The 18,580-nt window shown below is 50.8% G+C and overlaps 1 protein-coding gene and 1 long non-coding RNA gene across 2 annotated transcripts in view; both read right to left on the bottom strand.

The window, feature by feature from the left end:
* IL1R2 (interleukin 1 receptor type 2) overlaps window positions 1–2,937 on the bottom strand; it is a 39,312-nt gene extending 36,375 nt beyond the window's left edge. Inside the window, exon 1 of the mRNA XM_043918513.1 lies at window positions 2,652–2,937. The gene's annotated coding sequence lies outside the window, so the exon portion shown is untranslated. The remainder of the gene's footprint in view (window positions 1–2,651) is intronic.
* A 6,317-nt stretch (window positions 2,938–9,254) lies between these two features.
* On the bottom strand, window positions 9,255–15,660 carry LOC122702758. The gene is made up of 4 exons (XR_006343304.1): window positions 15,556–15,660; window positions 12,749–12,826; window positions 10,358–10,457; window positions 9,255–9,398 (listed from the first exon to the last, which is right to left on the bottom strand). It is a non-coding gene; the product is annotated as an uncharacterized LOC122702758 (long non-coding RNA).
* Between the last annotated feature and the right edge of the window lie 2,920 nt (window positions 15,661–18,580).

Raw genomic sequence — 18,580 nt, forward strand, 5'->3', positions numbered from 1 at the left:
GGTGCTCAGCCCGCTCCCTCCCCTGCTCCTACTGAATCCAAAGCCCTGAGTGGGCTCAGCCATCATTTTAATAACGTCCTTCAGGTGATGCTGAAGCAAGCTCAAGTTTGAGAACCTCTTGTCAAAGGCACTGTCCTGATCAAGTATCCCCCATGTACAGAGCAGGTGCTGGACACATAAAAAGACCACCTGGGGCTTCTTGGATAGTCTAGTGGCTTAAGAGTGTGCCTTGCAACACAGGGTTCGATCCCTGGTCGGGGAAGATCGCACATGCCGTGGAGCAACTAAGCCCGTGTGTCAAAACCACTGAGCCTGTGCACTAGAGCGCGGACGCTGCAACTGCTGAAGCCTGTGTGCACAGTCCATGCCCCACAACGAGAAGCCACTGCAATGAGAAGCCTGCGTACTGCAACAGAAAGTAGCCCCCACTCACCGCAGGTAGAGAGAGCCTGCATGCGGCAACAAAGAGCCAGCACAGCCAAACATAATGAATCTTAAAAAAAAAAAAAAAAAGACCACCTGAAGCTACACTGCATGCTTGCACTGCTTCAGCTGTGCCATCACTAGATGCCACCTCTGCCATCCTAGCTCTGAGCACTCCTGCCCACGCAGGTGTTGACTGTCAAACAGCCTGGCTTTGAGGGGCTGGCGGGAGTAGAGACTTTGGGGGGAGAGGGGGAAGGCCAGCTGGCAGCATGCGAAAGGGGGGTCCCAGACCAGCTGGGAACAAATGGGGCAGTGACTTTCTTCACAGCCCCCTGCCCATTAGGATAACCAGACAGGTTTAAAAGTGGGAAATGCAATTAAAATGGACAAGACTGTCATGAGGTTTGCAGGAAGGTACCCCTTCTATGATGCATGTGGGATGAGCCCCCTCCCCACCCCTGCCTTTTTTGGAAGGCAGAGCTCAGGGAAGGGAGAACTGGGGCGTGGAGGGACGCCCCATCACCCCACCACGGACAGCGACTTGCAGGAGGAACTCCGAAGGGCAGGTCAGTCAATGGCCTCGGCTTACCAGAAACTCAGAAGGATGACAAGCCCTGACCCAGGATCACACAGCATTAGAAGCAGAGTGGGGCCAGGGGCTCCCAAGGGAGCCGGGAGCCAGGGAGAGGACAGGGTTCCAAAGCGGAGTTTGGATTCGAGGAGGACAGTTAACACAGAAAACATTCAGATGGCGCCCCCCTGTGCCTGGCACTGCACCAAAGCTCCATGTGGGTTGGATTCATTTACTCTGCTGGGCTTCCCAAGGGGCACTAGTGTAAAGAACCCACCTGCCAATGCAGGAGATGCTAGAGATGCAGGTTTAATCCCTGGGTTGGGAAGATCCCCTAAAGGAGGAAATGGTAACCCACTCTAGTATTCCTGCCTGGAGAATCCCATGGACAGAGGAAGCCTGGCAGGCTACAGTCCTCGGAGTTGCAAAAGAGTCGGACACAACTGAAGCAACTTGGCATGAATGCACGCATCCTCACCACTAGCATTATGATTTACAGGTGGGGACACAGCAGGAGCCAGAAGGGTAAAAATAAATCGTGTGGGTTACTTAATGATAATTGATGGTAAAAATGACTTTTTAGAAACTCATGCCCAGTTTTATCGTTACATCACAGGAATAAAGCAAGGGATAAAGGTAAGCTTAACGTTTCTTGACTGCGGATTACTGGCAGCTGCTGGCCATTGGGTGGACCGTCTCTATTGATGGTACTCCTGATTCACTCAAGTACAGGGTTTATAAAAGACAGTTACCCCATGGCTGATTCATGTCAATGTATGGCAAAAACCACTACAATATTGTAAAGTAATTAGCCTCCAACTAATAAAAATAAATGGGAATAAAAAAGACAGTTATCATAGGAACATACACATGATGTCACACAGTTATATCAGGAACAGCCGGACTTGAACCTGGGCCCTTCAGCCTCTGGGACTGGCACTTAACCACACGCTGCCTGCTGCTCTTCCAAGGCGGCCAGGAGGTTTGGGGCTCAGCCAACCCCAAGAGCCCAGATGTTCGAAAAGTTACTCATACTTTGGAAAAGAAAGCATCCCGTGATCTTTCCAAAGAGGAAAGCCTCTAAGCTCAGTGTAAGTCCCAGAGGCACAGCCTCCCCTGAGCCAGAGACAGACCCTCTCAGACATTCCTCTCCCCTTCCTGATTGCATGGCAGTTTTGCCTGTCACTCCAATCACAGAGACAGTGAAGAATCTGCCTGCAGTGCAGGAGACCTAGGATCGATCCCTGGGTCAGGAAGAGCTCCTGGAGAAGGGAATGGCTACCCACTCCAGTATTCTTGCCTGGAGAATCCTATGGACAGAGAAGCCTGGAAGGCTACAGCCCAAGGGGTTGCAAAAGAGTCAGACAGGGCTGAGCGACTTTCACTCACTCCCTCCAATCATAGAAAGTCCTTGGAAACCCTCTGATCCAGCCCCTTTCTTGACAGATAGAGAAACTGAAACCTCAAAAGGTCCAGGTCCCCTTCCCACGGGTGGGGAAGGTCACAGAGAGAGGGGAGCCACCTGGAGGAGGCCTCTGCAGTCTAGAGACATCAGGGAAGCTTTCTGAGGTTCCCTGGAGAAATGATGGAGCCCAGATGCCCTGACTCCCAGATCAAGCCCACCCCCCCTTACCTGCAGCTCTGCATTGCTTACCTGGAGCTTGTCTTCTGGGAAGGCTGCCAGGCCTTTCACCTTCAGTGGAAGCTCAGCGGTCGGGCAGGAATTTATATCCTCGTTGTCCAGGGATTTCCCAATCAGGCTCGCGTCCCTCCCCTGACTGGGTGGCTGTGAACACACCTTTTCCCTTCTCACTGAGAGCGCCGTCAGAGCTGCAGCTCTGGGTGTGTGATCACTCAAATGGGGAAGTGGCCAAGGAGACTCTGTGTAAGTTTCCCTATTTTTTGTGACTCGCTAAAACTTGCATACTTCCAGCTGTGAGGTGATTTTAAAGGGATGTGTATTTTGCCCGGTCACAGTCCTGTTCAAGAGGAAAAAGAGGACTTTGGAACTTTAACCAGGGACAGAGTTGCTGTTTCCCCCATGAAGTCCTTCTGGGGGTAGAACCCCCGCCCCCAGTCTTATGTAATGTTTAAATGTTAGTGAAGGAAGAAGGTGGCTTTTTCCAAATATTTATCAGAGTTTGTGGGATTTGGCTGAGTAATCTGTACCCTGGAGGCGGAAATTCATGTCTGTGCAAGACAGATGGCAATCACTCTCCCGTTAGGAGCAGTCCCTGGAGCTAGAAAGGATGGAGTCCCGGGGAGAGGATGAGCCTGGACCCAGGCTGGTGCTGATGGGTGGCAAGGAAGGACACATTTCCAAAGGTCCTTAAAAATCCCTGTTACTATCCTAATGGATACTTTCTGTCGGATTTATTCAGATACTGATATTCTTAAAGGTGAAAATACAGAAACAGAAACCCTTGTAGAGAAATCTTAGGAATTTCATACCCAGAGCAAGTGGTTCAGAGTCAAAAGCTCCCACTGACCCTAGTTTTATTCTTCTGCTGACAAGGAAGGTAGGGCTTCCCCGGTGGCTCGGTGGTAAAGAATCTGCCTGACAATGCGGGAGATGAGAGTTTGATCCCTGGGTTGGGAAGATTCTGCTGGAAAAGGAAATGGAAACCCACTCCAGTATTCTTGCTTGGTAAGTCCCAAGGACAGAGGAGTCTGACTGGCTACAGTCCATGGGGTCTCATAAGAGTTGGACATGACTTAGTGACTGACAACAACAAGGAAGGTAATCTTGGGGGTCTCAACTCAGATGGGTAAATAAAATCTGAGAAAAACACAATGTTGGAGCAAGATGGAGACTTAGAGATGGTCAAATCCATCCTCCAGTTTAAAGTAGAACAAACTGAGGTCCAGGCACACAGGGGTACACAGGTGAGCTTACTGGATTAACTTAGTGTTTGTATAACTTCATGATGAGGTTCTTATGGAAGCTGTCTGTGTGACATGCTCAGTCATGTCTGACTCTGTGACCCCATGGACTGTAGCCCGCCAGGTTCCTCTGTCCATGGGATTTCCCAGGCAAGAATATTGGAGTGTTGCCATTTCCTTCTCCAGGGGATCTTCCCAACCCAAGAATTGAACTTGGGTCTCCAGGAGCTGGGAATACCCACCAAAAGAGCTTATTAGGCAAAGAGTAAATGTGACACTTTATCCCTGTTTAATCTTTTTCCAAGGACCAGTTGAAGGGGGAATACTTGTTTCTGTCCCATAACTTTAACATGATAAGATCAAAAAGTATGCTATAAATTTGCGGTCCAGCCAAAGCAGTTCCAAGGGTGCACATTCACCTCAGCAGGTAAATCTCAGCAAACACCATCAGCATCCCAGGATGAAGGCATGTCGATCACTGAATTCTCTCCTTACTGTGACTGTGGTCAGCCAAACACAGGGGTCCAGCTGACCTGCCTCTTGGGGATCCTTGTCACTCAATAGCACAGGGCAGCCACGTAAATAGCGCCCAAGAGAGGAAGTGAAATCACGCCATGCGCCTTTGGCCATGCTGAAGGGTAACTGCTTATCTAACGATCCATAAAGAGGAATTTACACAACCTCAGTTTTTTCTATGGGAAACCTTGATCCTCAAGCCACAAGAATTGTTTGAATAGTCCTTTTAAAAAACTAATGCTTCAGGGAACTCCCTGACAGTCTGGTGGTTAAGGGGCTTCCCTGGTGGCTCAGAAGGTAAAGAATCCACGTGACTCCAGGCTTCCACTGCAGGGGAAGACAAGTTCAGTCCGTGGTTGGGAAAGTAAGATCCCGCATGCCTTGTGGCCAAAAATTAAAAAAAAAAAAATCTAATGCCTCAGACTCACAGCCATCCAAGCCAGACTGCACGGGCCCGCAGCAGTGCAGGCTGACCTCATTTTACTGGACTTTGTTTTATTTAGCAGATACTGCATTTATTACACATTGAAGGTTTGCAGCAGATGGGTTTGCACACATCTAAGGGGTGCCACTTTTCCAATAGCATTTGCTCACTTGTGTCTGTTTCACATTTTGGCCATTCTCCAAGTATTTCACATTTTTCATTACTACTATTATAGTTGTGATGGTGATCTTTGACAGGACTATTGCAAAACGGTGATGACACGCTGAAGGCTCAGATGATGGTTAGCGTTTTTTAGCAAGAAAGTACTTTTCGGTTAAGGTATGTGCTTTTTCTAGACATAATGTTATTGCATGCTTAATAGGTTACAGTAGAGTGTATTACACTTTTATATACACTGTGAAGCAAAAAAAAATCCACGTGACTCACTTTATTGCAAGATTCACATTATTGCGGAGGCCGGGAACCCACCCTGAGGTACCTCCAGGGCTTCATTTCTGCATCCTCCTTCCCGTGCAGAGTTTCTCCACCAAGTGATGGGAAATAAACACGGCACAGCATGTTCTGTGCCATCTCGAAACCTCTGAGGTTTGAGGTGAAGGTCACCCAGGATGTTTATTGCAAGGGTTGAAGCAATGAGTCTTCATCTTTTAAGACTCAGGAGGACTTTTCAAAGTCCGTCCTGGTTCAGAAATCAGCAGCGTCCTCTGCAAACCCGGCAGCAAGATTTCCACCCCTTTTCTTCCTTCCTTGCAATGATGTGGAGGCAGCGGTTGGGGGTGATGAGAGGGGAGCTGGAGGCAAGGATACTGTGGGTTGGCCACTGAGCTGTGGATTACAACATGGGCCACTGGTCCCCAGTTTAATGGGACAGCCTCTGCCATAGTATCCCCATAGATCCACTCATTCTTTTTTGTATAATTTTATTTATTTATTTATTTTATTTTTGGCTGCGCTGGGTCTTCGGTGCTTTATGAGGGCTTTCTCTAGCTGCAGGGAGCGGTGGCTACTCTCCAGTTGTGGTGTACAGGCTTCTCATTGCGGTGGCTCCTTCTGTTGCAGAGCATAGGCTCCAGGGTGCACAGGCTTCAGCAGTTGCAGCTCCCAGGATCTAGAGGACAAGTTCAATAGTTGTGGCACACAGGTTCAGTTGCTCCGCGGCATGTGGAATCTTCCCGGACCAGGGATCGAACCTGTTTCCCCTGCATTGGCAGGCGGCTTCTAACCCACTGTGCCACCAGGGGAGACTCACTCATTCTTATCAGATCAGAGTTCTTTCATTTTGATTCGAGAAAATATGGTCATCAAATCCACAGGATGGATTTAGTAATCAGACCCCATAAAACCGAAAATTCTCTGCTCTGGTCAGCAGGACGATTACAGGAAAACACTCTATGTCTTATTCACAGAGGCAGGAGAAACGTCATTCCCTTCCCATAAATACTTTACAAGTTAGCAAACTAAAAATGAAAATATATACTGGCACACAGGCTTCCGCCTACTCTGCTATAAAAAGAGAGGGCTGAGTTCAGTGAGTGCTGTATTAGTTTCCTTCGGCTGCTATATCGAGTTATCACCACCAATGGCTAAAACAAAACCATTTGATCTTCTAACCATTCTGGAGGTCAGAAGTCCACGGTGGGCCCCAGGTGGCCGCAGTCAAGGTGTCAGCAGTGCTGCGGTCCTACTGAAGGCCCCAGGGGACGATCCTTCTCTCATCTTCTCCATCCTCTGGAGTGATCCTCACTTCTCCCCAGCACATCACCCTTCCCACCCTGCTCCCATCAGCAGGTGGCCTTTTCCCTTGACCTTCTTCCTTCTCTCTTTTGAGGACTCTCTTGGCTCTATTTGTGTGTGCATGCTCAGTGGCTCAGTCGTGTCTGACTTTTGGTGACCCCATGGACTGTAGCCCACCAGGCTCCTCTGTCCATGGGATTTCCCAGGCAAGAATACTGGAGTGCATTGCCATTCCCTTCTCCAGGGGATCTTCCCGACCCAGGGATGGAACCCAAGCCTCCTGCATGTCCTACACTGGCAGGTGGGATCTCTACCACTGAGCCACCTGGGAAGCCCTGACTGCATTGGGGGCCCACTGAAATAATCCTGAAAATCCACAACCTAATGACCCCTGTAAAATCCCTTTTGCTATAGAAGGTATCAAAATCATAGGTCCCAGGGATGAGGATGTTGGCGTGCTTTGGGGACCACAGCTCACCGTCAGCAAGCTCGAAGGTGCCTTTCCGATCTCAGAGTCTGTGCCTGACGATGCTACGTGGTGTAGGACGCTGGTCTGCACAAGTGTGGGCTGGAACAACGCAGTTCCCATCACACCTACGGGCCAAGGTTGTCTAGATGGTGTGGCTTAGAGACAACGCACAGAGCACTTGGGAGCTACAGGAGAGATTTGGTTTTGTATTCAGTTCAGAAGAAATCAGTCTTCACTGTAGAAAGGTCTGTTCTTTCCAGCTTGGCCTTGGCTTCCTCCTCCTCACCCTGGTTTCAGAGGGAGACCCTCAACAGGATGACGACACTCAGGGCCACTGCCCACTCTCCCCTCCAACCTGCCCGCGGGGCCTGGAGCAAGGACAGAGGCCAGCTGGACACGACCCATGCCACGCTGATGCTTCCTCCCCGGGGCGCCCAGCCCAGATACCCTGTCCTTCATCCACAAACCAAGCCCTCCCCCTGTGCGGGCTCCGGAGGCTCCAGCAGGCCCCTCCTGCTCTGATCTGAGGCCTGCTGTCCCTTAACTGTATCCCCACTTCCCTTAACCTTACCCTCCATCTTCGGGCCAGCACTGGGGATGTGGGTGGTCCAGGAGAAGACCCCCAGAACCCCCAGGGCACTGCCAGATCACTCTTGGAGGGCAAGCCCCGCTCTCTGCTCAGTGGCAGGGGTGAAGAAACACTCCATTGCCTTACAGAGAGAAAGAGGAAGATCTCCTCATCACAGAGATTGGATTTCCATAATGAGTGACACAAGGATTATTCACCATATGGGCTTCCACCGCTGAAAACCAGCCGAGCGTCCACTCACCTAGGGTGGGAGGAAGACATGCCGCCGGCAGTCCTCGTTGCCTTCCAGTCTGGCCCAAACGGAAAGGGAAGTTTCCAGATGGTGCCTCCCCATCCCACACCACCCACCCCCTTTGGCCTTGATACCCCTGCAGCCTCCACAGTCCGCCCCCCACCCCGCCCCCGCCCCCACTGCGTCATGGGACCCTCCTTTGCTTTCTAACAATCACAGTGACACGCAGAACCTTTGCTCAGCTGACACCCGAGTGCCACGTTTCTGGGAAGCGGCGATGGTGGGGCCTGAGTCACCCTGCCGGGCCCCGGGTGTTCCCACGGCCGGCTCATCCATGTGTCACCTTACGTAAGAACCCCCACCTGGGCACGGCACCTGCGAGCCCTCCCAACAGGCACGCAGACTTGGGGCTGAGCCCACCCTGATCTGTCGTCTTCAGAACACTCCGGCCCCCAGGGCAGGCTGCCACGGGCGGGCTCCGCAGGCTTTGGCAGCTGGAATGAGGGCTCTGGCGAAGAGAGTCACACGGAGTCCGGCTCCCTCGGTGTCCCGTCAGGAGGTGCCTTCCACGTGGCTCCAGTCACCCCCCTGCCCCAGCACACCCCGCGCTGTTACACTTGTCCCCTGAGGGCTTGCAGGGGGTCTGTGACCTCGCACGGTGGCAGCTGGTCTCAGTCCATGAACCCTGAGCAAGGGACCCCCTTCCTCACCTAAAGAGGAAAAGGAAGGGGACACCCCTAGCCTGGCATGGGAGAGACTGGCTGAGCTTGGAGGACAAGAGGCAATGACACCCCGGTGCATAATTTATAGACTGGATGGCGCTTTTAGGATGTATCTGAAGTTCAGAGCCAACACCACTCCACCCCACCCCCGCCGCCCATTTCTCTGCAAACCATCCGGGATTAACCAAGTCTTACATTAACCAGGTCTGTGTTTTAGCTTTGACATCTGGAGCCTCTCTGACCCTTCCGTGGACTAGCCAGTTCCCAGAGGGTCCAACCACAAACCCACAAGTGTGCCTCTCAAATACAAACCAACCAGCCCAGAGCCCACCCTGCAGCCACCCCCAAACGTGTTCACTTCCATGCGTTCAGTCCCCCCCCGTTGTTGTAGTTGTTCAGTCACCAAGTCGTGTCTGACTCCCTGCAGCCCCCTGGGCTGCAGCACGCCAGGCTTCCCTGTCCATCACCATCTCCTGGAGCATGCTCAAACTCATGTGCATTGAGGCAACGAGGCCATCCAGCCATCCCATCCTCTGTCGTCCCCTTCTCCTCCTGCCCTCAATCTTTCCTAGCATCAGGTCTTTTCCAGTGAGTCAGCTCTTCATATCAGGTGGCCAAAGCCTTGAAGCTTCAGCATCTGTCCTTCCAATGAATATTCAGGGTTGATTTCCTCTAGGATTGACTGGTTTGATCTTCTTGCAGTCCAAGCGGCTCTCAAGAGTCTTCTCCAGCACCATAGTTTGAAAGCATCAGTTCTTCCGGGAACCCATTTCTCCCCCAGATAGAACGCCTTTTGAAGCATTCCCATCTCCTTTGGGTTGAGAAAAGCAGATTAAAAACACTTTTTTCTCTATCTTATCAGGGCTAACCCAGAGCTCAGTGAAGGGCAGACCAGTACAGAGGGCATAGCAAGTGCCCCAGCTGGAGGAAGGGGGACCAAGGGACGAGGCTAGGAAGCAGAGGGCGCTGGCTCAGTGAGAATCAGGGAGGCCATGGCCGAGCCTTGGGGCAGCAGTTCTCAAAGTGTGGCCTGGACAACATCAGAGCATCCTGGGAGCTTGTTAGAAATGCAGATTCTGGGGACTTCCCTGGTCGTCCAGAGGTTAGGACTCCGCGTTTCCACTGCAGGGAGCACAGGTTCAATCCCTGCTTAGGGAGCTAAGATCCTGCATGCCATATGGCGAGGTCAAAACAATAAATAATACCCTAATATCCAGGAAATGCAGATTCTGAGCTCTCACCTCAGAGCACTCAATCAGAAACTAGAGGAGGGGGCTTCCCAGGTGGCTCAGTGGTAAAGAATCCGCCTGCCAGTGTAGGAGACACAAGAGACATGGGTTCAATCCCTGATATGGGAAAATCCCACATGCCGCAGAGCAACTAAGCTTTGGAGCCACAACCATTGCACTTGTGCCCAGGAACTGCAGCCAATGTCACAACTACTGAAGCCCACGTGCCCAGACCACCTGCTCTGCCATGAGAAGCCGCTGCATTGAGAAGCCCGTGCAGCAACACAGATCCAGTGCAGCCAAAACACAAATAAACAAAATTATTTTTTTAAAAAGAAACTAGATGAGGGACTGAACAATTGGGGTTTGGGAAACATCCCCCAACCCCCAGATGATTCTGATGTGGACAAAATCTGAGACAAGCTATTCCAGGGGTTCTCATCTCTGCTGCCCGTAAGAGGTGTCTGACGAATATCAACGCCAGGACACTTTCTCACCAATGAGACCTGGACAGGACAGGTAGAGCTGGACCAGGCAATACCTTCAAGTTCCCGTGTGGGCTCTGTACCACCTGCCAGGGCTGAGAGCCGCTGCCTGAGGACTTGGACCACTCACATCCACCAGGGCCATGTCTTTGGCTCCTGCAGGGGGCAAATGCCAACAAGTAAGAAAACTCCAAGTGTGATTCACGGAGCACAGGTCCTAAGAAAGACACAGGTGAGGCCAGGTTGCAAGGCTTGATCAGAGGGGTCTGGCAGACAGCTGAGCTTCCAGATCTAACGGCCAACTGGGGGAGCAGACCCCAGTTCACAGCCACTAAGCTCAGAAAAGACCAAGGTCAGAGGTGGCAGCTCATTCATTCATATTTGCTTTTCTAATATGTTCTTGAGCACCTGCCCCAAGTCAGGCATTATTTTCAGCCCCAAGAACTCACATTCTAGCAGAGGAAAATGACAATAATAAAGGAGTGAACAAAGGAGTGAGAGAACGGGACTGCCATATACATACTATTGATACTGTGTGTAAAATAGATGACTAACAGAACCTCCTATATAGCACAGGGAAGTCTACTCAATGCTCTATGGCGCTCTAAATGGGAAGGAAATCTAAAAAAGAAGGGGTCCATGTATGCATATGGCTGATTCCCTCTGCTGTACAGAGAAGCACAACATTGTAGAGCAATTATAATAAAAATTTTCTAAAAAAGAATTGTTAAAAGCTCCATTTCCTGGGAAAATTGGCAGGTACTTGAGATGCTAATGTAACTGGAAAATAAAAATTTTTTAAGCAAATTTTGTGTAAAAAAAACATTTTATGTTAATGGTTCACTTTATAACAGGCGAGATGCTGGGTACATAACTGACACTAAGGTCCTCTGAGCAGGACAATTCCCTCCTTTAGAGAGAGTCACTCATACATCAGTTCTCGCTGGATTCACTCTGGCAACTGGGATTCATGCATTCTCACCCACAGAGTCTGCAGCGCCTCACCTTGATGCAGCGCCTCACCTTGATCTGGCGCCTCACCTGGTGTCTCGGGCTTGATCTGGCTACACTAACCCAGTAAAAGTAGGGCATCAATAGTACTGGCACTTGAAACAGGACTTGGGTGAAATGTATTCTGATTCCACCTGTACCAAAAAAGGTTGCTAAGTAAAAATTAAAATTATAGAAAGTACATGTTATATATGTAGGAAAAACAGCCACGTGCCATAAAATGATGATGCACTGATGGCAAATAGCAATTAATTCTTTCTTCGAACACTCTGTGGGCCTGGATCTATTTCCAGAGTGAACTTGACAGGCTTCCAATAGCCTTCAGTACACGCCTTTCCCCTCCGCTTGGAGCTGATGTGCTTCTCAAACCAAGGACTGAGAATCATCAGGCAGGAAATGGTCCCCTCCCTGAATCACAGGTTCATGCCTATCTTTCCAGCAGCTGGATGGAGGAGTAAGACTCCCATCCCTAATACTCCAAGGAAGCACCCTTCACCCCACAGTGACCAGGAAGACAATGTCTTAGGATCACACACGGGCAGACCTGCCCTCCTAGGCTTGAACCCAGAGTGGACCCAGGAAGGGGTGCCAAAGAATCCCACCTCCAGAGTCCATGATAGCCCTGGTTAAGGGATGGGGAAGAATCCACCAGGTTCTGTGGGATTCAGTCAATCCGCTATTAATCCTCTGGCAATTGTAGCACCCCAGGGGTTCCCCACCCAGCCCCAAGTTTTGGCTCCTCCAGACCCTGAAAGACAGAAGGAGGCAGCAGATCCGTTCTAACAAGCCTCCAGGAACCGTCCAAGTTTGGGGCCACCTCAAGCCAAGTTCTAGTGTAACTAAGCAAACTGTTCCTTGGGGCTTGTTTGGTCAGAACACCTTGGGTTTTGTTCTTGTACTTGGAGATTCACAGACCCACAGGCTGTCAGAGTAGGAAGAGGCTCAGTTCCCCCCGCCCAGGGAACCCCTCCCTTTGTAGATGATAAAGCCCTGCTGGTGGGATTTCACCAGGTTGAAGACTGAGGACTGAAGCTCTCCCTGGCTCCGCGAGGAGTATCCAAGCCTCACCAGCTTTGAAAACAATTCTTTGAAAAAACAGAATGAGAGAGTTAATTCCAGACCAGGCTCGGGGCTCTCTGGGTGCAGTCAGCCACACACGGTGACACTGAACTCCACGCCAGCCTCCTTCAGAGCCATCTCTGGGTCCTAATTCAACTTCACACCCTCAGAAAGCGTCTACACCTCCTACAGGTCTGTGACTCTGAGGAGGGATCCTTCAGAGCCATCTCTGGGTCCTAATTCAACTTCACACCCTCAGAAAGCGTCTACACCTCCTACAGGTCTGTGACTCTGAGGAGGGATCATGATAGGAGTCACTCTCTCCCAGGGTACCTTTTAAGCTCCTAACTCTCCAAGCATGTTATTTACATACTCACTTAGTTAATCATCCCAATAGCCTGGTGACGTTAGTATTATGATGTATTGGGTTGGCCACAGAGTTCCTTCAGGATTTCCTGTAAGATGGTATGGAAAAAATCTGAACAAATTTCTTGGTCAACCCAATATTATCTGTTCTGCAGATAAAGAAAATGAAGTATGCAGATATCAAGTAACTTGTCCAAAGTAGCTCAAGTTATGGGTCGAATTCTCTTCTTCCAAAAAGATATATTGGAATCCCAGCCCCCAGAGTAACTCAGAATGTGACCTTAGCCAGAAATTGGGTCTTCAATGAGGCAACCAAGTTAAAGCAAGGATATTGCATGTCTGACTCTGTGATTCCGTGGACTGTAGTCCACCAGGCTCCTCTGTCCATGGGATTCCCCAGGCAAGAATAGTGGAGTGGTTTGCCATTTCCTCCTTCAAGTTGAGTCATTAGGGTGGGCCCTAATCTAATGTAATTGGTGTCCTTATAAAAAAAATTGTGGACACAGAGATGGACCCACCTGAAGGAAGACAATGTGAAGACAAAAGTAGGAGACAGCCGTATGAGTGGAAGGACACAACTTCCAACCACGGGAGGCCAAGGATGAGGGCTGATGACGCTGGAGGCCAGAAGAGGCAAAGAAGGACCCTCCCGTGGGGTCACCAGAGGGAACTTCAGCCTGCGAACACTTTGATCGGTGACCTCCAGGCACCAGAATGGAGACGTTCATTGCTGCAGCTCTAAACCACCCGGGAGAGTAGCTGGGGGTGGAGATGAGCCTCCACCTTGGGCCCTGTGGCTCTGGAGTCCACATTCCTGGCCCCACCACCCAGGGGCTGCGGGGGGAGCTGCCAATATATCACAGGACAGTCTAGCCCTTATGCCTGGAGGTGCAGGTGGCAGCCGAGAACTACTGCTGAGAAGAGATCAGCCCCGTGGATCCGATGGCCATCCACAGCCTCAGAAGATTAACATACACCAAAAAAGACAGCAAACACCTCCAACAAGACTGAAACCACCCCCTCACTTCCCAGCGTGTAGCAACAGAACTGTTCACTCCAGAATGTGACATCCCTGCAGACACGGGAGGGGTTTGTTTACCATCTCCTTTTTCTAACTTGTATCTCACTCTGCCAGTTAAGCCTATCACATTCCATCAAGAAGCCAACAGCTCTGCTGCTCCTGCCAAAGTAGAATGAGGCCAAAGGCACCATGCCTTCCTAGGTCAGGTGGGTGAGATACCCTCTCCACACCCACCCTCCTCAAGCCCACTCACCCCCCAGGGCTGGAGCCAGGTCCCACCTCAGCATAGCACAGTGGTGGGTTCCTGACGAAAGCCCAGCCCCCTCCCTGCCCCTGGAGAACAGTCTGTACCCTGAACCTCGGCAGTCGCCCAGAGATGAAGGCACGGATGCTCAAGTAGTATCAGTCACTAACCTTACCTAATGCACATTTACTAAGAGTTCAAGGAACTGAACTCTTTCCTGACGGCTCAGCAGTTAAAGAAATCTGCCTGCAATGCAGAAGACCCAGGAGACGTGGGTTTGATCCCTGGGTCAGGAAGATCCCCTGGCGAAGGAAATGGCAACCCACTCCAGTATTCTTGCCTGGGAAATCCCAGGGACAGAGGAGCCTGGCAGGCTACAGTCCATGGGGTCACAAAGAGTCAGACACAACTGAGCATGCATGCATTTGCTAAGGGGTTACAGGCAAAGGTGACCACAACTTTCTGCTGGTTAGTGGCTGGGCATGATTCCTAACCTCTCTGGGTCTGCTTTCCCCTCTGTACATCGGGACAACAACAGTATCTCTCCTGGGTTGTTGCAGGGTTAAGTCAGCTTATAGCAAAGTATCAAGCCCAAGCAAAGCACCCAGCAAACGCCAACAAGCACATCGAGACTGAGCCCAACTCATGAGCATCCCGGGTGCGAGGACCCAGCTAGAGTGCAGAGATTCAAGGGACCAAGAGGCCCCTGGCGCGGGGTGAGAGCGCCCTGGAAACAGCACTGTGTCCTTGGGGCTGAGAGAGTGCCCGCCCGCCCCCAGCTCCTGGCCACACCCCCAGGGCTGGGACCTGCCTCCTGCAGCTGGAGGGGACTCAGGGAGCCGGGCACCTGGCTCAATGTCGAGTCAGCCCTGCCAGGCCTCTGACCTGGCTCCTCCCAGGCCCCCCTGCCAGGTCAGGCTGGGACCTGCAGGCGCTGCTCCCTGGCCGTGCACAGGCGTTCGGGCTGTGGGCGGTAGTGGAGATAGGCCAGAGCCAGGAAAAACGGGGCAAGTGCGTGCAAGGCAGTGACCTTTGTGCAAGGCAAGGTGGGGGCTGGGAGGGGTGAAATGGGCCCCGTTGAGCCAGCCACATCCCTGAGCGCCTGCCAGAGCGACCCTGGTGCCTAGCCCGGCCTCGGGGGACAGGTCCACAGACCCCTGGTCCCGGTGACTCATGATCAGCTCCACCACGCACCCTGGTTCCCATGAAAGGAGACAGAGCTGATGTTTACAAAGCCCATTTGGTGGTAGGACTGAAGGAACTTCTTGGAAGGTGACATTAGCCGGGACAACTCCTAAGACCGTGACGCAGGCAGCCCCCACCACAGCCAGCTACCAGGTTACAGTGAAAGCAAGTCTAGGACCAACTCGGCCTCATACACACACAGACGTTGCTGAACTAAACTCATTCATTAGCCAGTAAGGACAAAAGATGTTCATACATCCTGTTCAGTAGGCTCAAGAAAGTTCCAGGGTGCTGCAGACCACGCCTGGCAGGGAACATCCATTCAAGTCAAGGCCAAGCCAGGACTGGGTGGCTGGAACCCACCCCACCTGTGAGCTGGGATGGACTCAGGTGAGCAGGCATCATCTCCGAGGGGAGTCCGATATCCTGTTTATCAGGAGTGGAGAATGTTCTCTACAACGTGGGCCTTTCATCTCAGCAACGAGAGCCCAGGACTCAGTCAATTGTTATCAAGAGGTCACTGTTTTCCTCAAAAAAATCGATCCTGACATTCTGTTGTTTGTTGATTGCGACAGAGGTGGGATTTGGCCTTTTTGCTAGAAGGCCAACTGAACTTTGGCCTGAGCTCTGCTGACCAGAATGCACGCAGGCCCAGAGCACAGGTTCGTCTCAGAACCTCACCCAGACTCCCAGACGCCCATGTGGTTTCAAAGTCAGGGACCTGAGGCACGAGAGGAGGTCGGCCTAACCCCAGGGGTTCCCACCAAAGGCACAAGCCTGAATCTAGCCCCAGGCAGACACCAGACAGAGAGCAGGAACCTTCCACAGATGCCCTCAGCCACACTCTCCTAAAGGGTAAACCACGTGAGACAAAAACAAAGACGGAGACCTGGTTCCACAGAAGGAGACACGAGAGGACGACCAGATGCTGTGAATGACTGCCCTCTCGGGGGCCACTGGGACAGTGGGAGAATGGGCATGGGGTCTATAACTGGATCAGATATCACACGAAGGCTTTCCAGGTAGCTCAGAGGCACAGAACCCATCTGCAATGCAGGAGACATAAGAGATGCGGGTTCGATCCCTGGGTCAAGATGATCCCCCGGGGAAGGAAACGTAACCCACCCGAGTTTTCTTGCCTGGATAATCCCAAGGACAGAGGAGCCTGGAAGACTACAGCCCATGGGGTCACAAAGAGCTGGACATGACTGAAGCGACTTAGCACACACGCACGCATCATGTGAAGGACCTGGTTTTGATCACTGTGCTCTGGTTATATAAAAGGATTCCTTGCTTTCAGGAAATATACCCTAAAGTATTTAAGAATAAAAAGACATGCCTACAACTTACTCGGTATTTGGTACCATAACTTTTTAAATCTTAGAATATATTTTATATATATATATACTCTTATATTAGCATATAATAGCATCAGCAAATCAATGGACATGAATCTGAGCAAACTCTGGGAGATAGTGAAGGACAGGGAAGCCTGGTATGTTGCAGTCCATGAGGTCACAGAGAGTCAAATAAGACAGCAACCAAACAACAAGAATTGTTCACAATTTTGACAAAAATATTATTTCACATCAGTACACATCAAGCTGGCTCATTCTTTTTTACAACTGGTAGCGTTCTCTTAAATAGATGTACCATACTGATTCAGTCCTATTGGAGGCGGACACTTAGGCTGTTTTCTTCTTGGCTTTCGTAAGCAATGTTGCAGGAAGAATTCATAAGGGAGACACAGTGATGCTCATTAGAGTGTTGTCAGGTCCATTACCCATAGGAACTACATCTGTATGACCCAAGGACAAATTACCTGGTTATAAAATAATCTGGTCACCTCTTCCCAGACTTTGTCAGCATTGCATCACACAACATACTCATAAATGGTTCAGGAAAAACTAACACACACATGCGCAAGCAAACACACACACTCAGGGGAAAAAATGGCAAAGGATGAAATAAACACAATGAAATGATTTGGAGAATCTGGATGAATCATGTGGACATTCTTTTTACTATTTTTGCAACTTTTTTTTCTAAATGTAAATTTATGTCAGATCATTTTTTGAAGTTAAAACTTAACACCTGTAATTCTATCCACACCTGGCTGGTTTTTCTAACCTGCTGGTGGGCCTGGCCCTCCTCCTGCAGTCCTAGATTTTCTGCACGTACCCGGGGCCACCCCGCTGTGGGCAGCCAGGAAGGCCCGTGCCAGCCTCCAGAGGCCACTTGCTTGAGCAAATGGCTTTCAAGGGCTTCCAGGTCTCTGAAATTCCCAGGAACCGAGAGTGACAGTCAGGACTCCCACTCATTTTTCTTTTTCGTTTTTGGCTGCTCCATAGCATGTGGTGGAGCACATGGGGCCCCCACCAGGGACTGGACCCATGCCCCCTGCAGTGGAAGCACAGAATCTTAACCACTGAACTGCCAGGGAATTCCGGGACCCCCACCCTCCTGAAACTTCCTCCTGTCTCCCTGCCATCGGGGCCCTGGAAGTGCCCACTAAAACTATCCTTCAAGCCTTGGGTTGCGCGCCCAGCCCCCACCCCCAATCTCATCCCAACTCCAGGAATTGGGAGAAGTTCTGAGTCAGGAGTCCTCTGAGCTGGCCCTGCCCACTCTGTTTTAGGTCTGGCTGTTGTTCAGATCCAAGCTTTTGTTTCCATAAACAAAGACCACTCAGATGAGAACAAGCCAGGGCTCTTTACTCACAGCTGGCTATAGCAGGAGAGTCAGCCTCTCACGCTTAGTTTTGGCATAGACACAAAGGCAGGCCTGAAGGAGTGGGAAAGCTCTGTAATGGGGAAAGGGGAGCTCCAGGGATGCCCTGGCTGGAGGCTGCTGCCCCCCTCACTAGAAGCCGGGCATCCTTTGTGGCTGGTCAGGCATGTGTATTTGGCTTTCCCTGGTCCGAATAGGAAGCAGGGACAGAAATCAGGGCTGCTCAGACCCTCAGAGGCGTCTGACTCTTTGCGACCCCATGGACTGTAGCCCATCACACTCCTCTGTCCATGGGATTCTCCAGGCAAGGATACTGCAGTGGGTTCGGTTGTCACTTATTAATCAAGCCCTGGCCACTTGGGACCAATCGTTACAGGGGTCATAGTTTGGCTGCCGGCTGGCTGCTATAGCAGTACTCTGACTTCCGACAAGGCTGACTTAGAGATAACAGGCTGGCTTCTGGTTGCTGCAGACTGTGGGTCAGTTTTGTTTTTATATTTATATAAAATATTAACTTGTATTTTATATTTATAATACATATTCTGGACATTGTTCACGTATGCGTTCAGTCTCTCCATTTCCAAGACCAAAGGTGATCTCAAATTCCAAACTTCAACCCGTAGCTGGAAGATTTTGAAGGAGCTAGAACGGCCAGGTCCCTGA

This window comes from Cervus elaphus, chromosome 11 (genome assembly GCF_910594005.1).
Source record: "Cervus elaphus chromosome 11, mCerEla1.1, whole genome shotgun sequence".
NCBI lineage: Eukaryota > Metazoa > Chordata > Mammalia > Artiodactyla > Cervidae > Cervus > Cervus elaphus.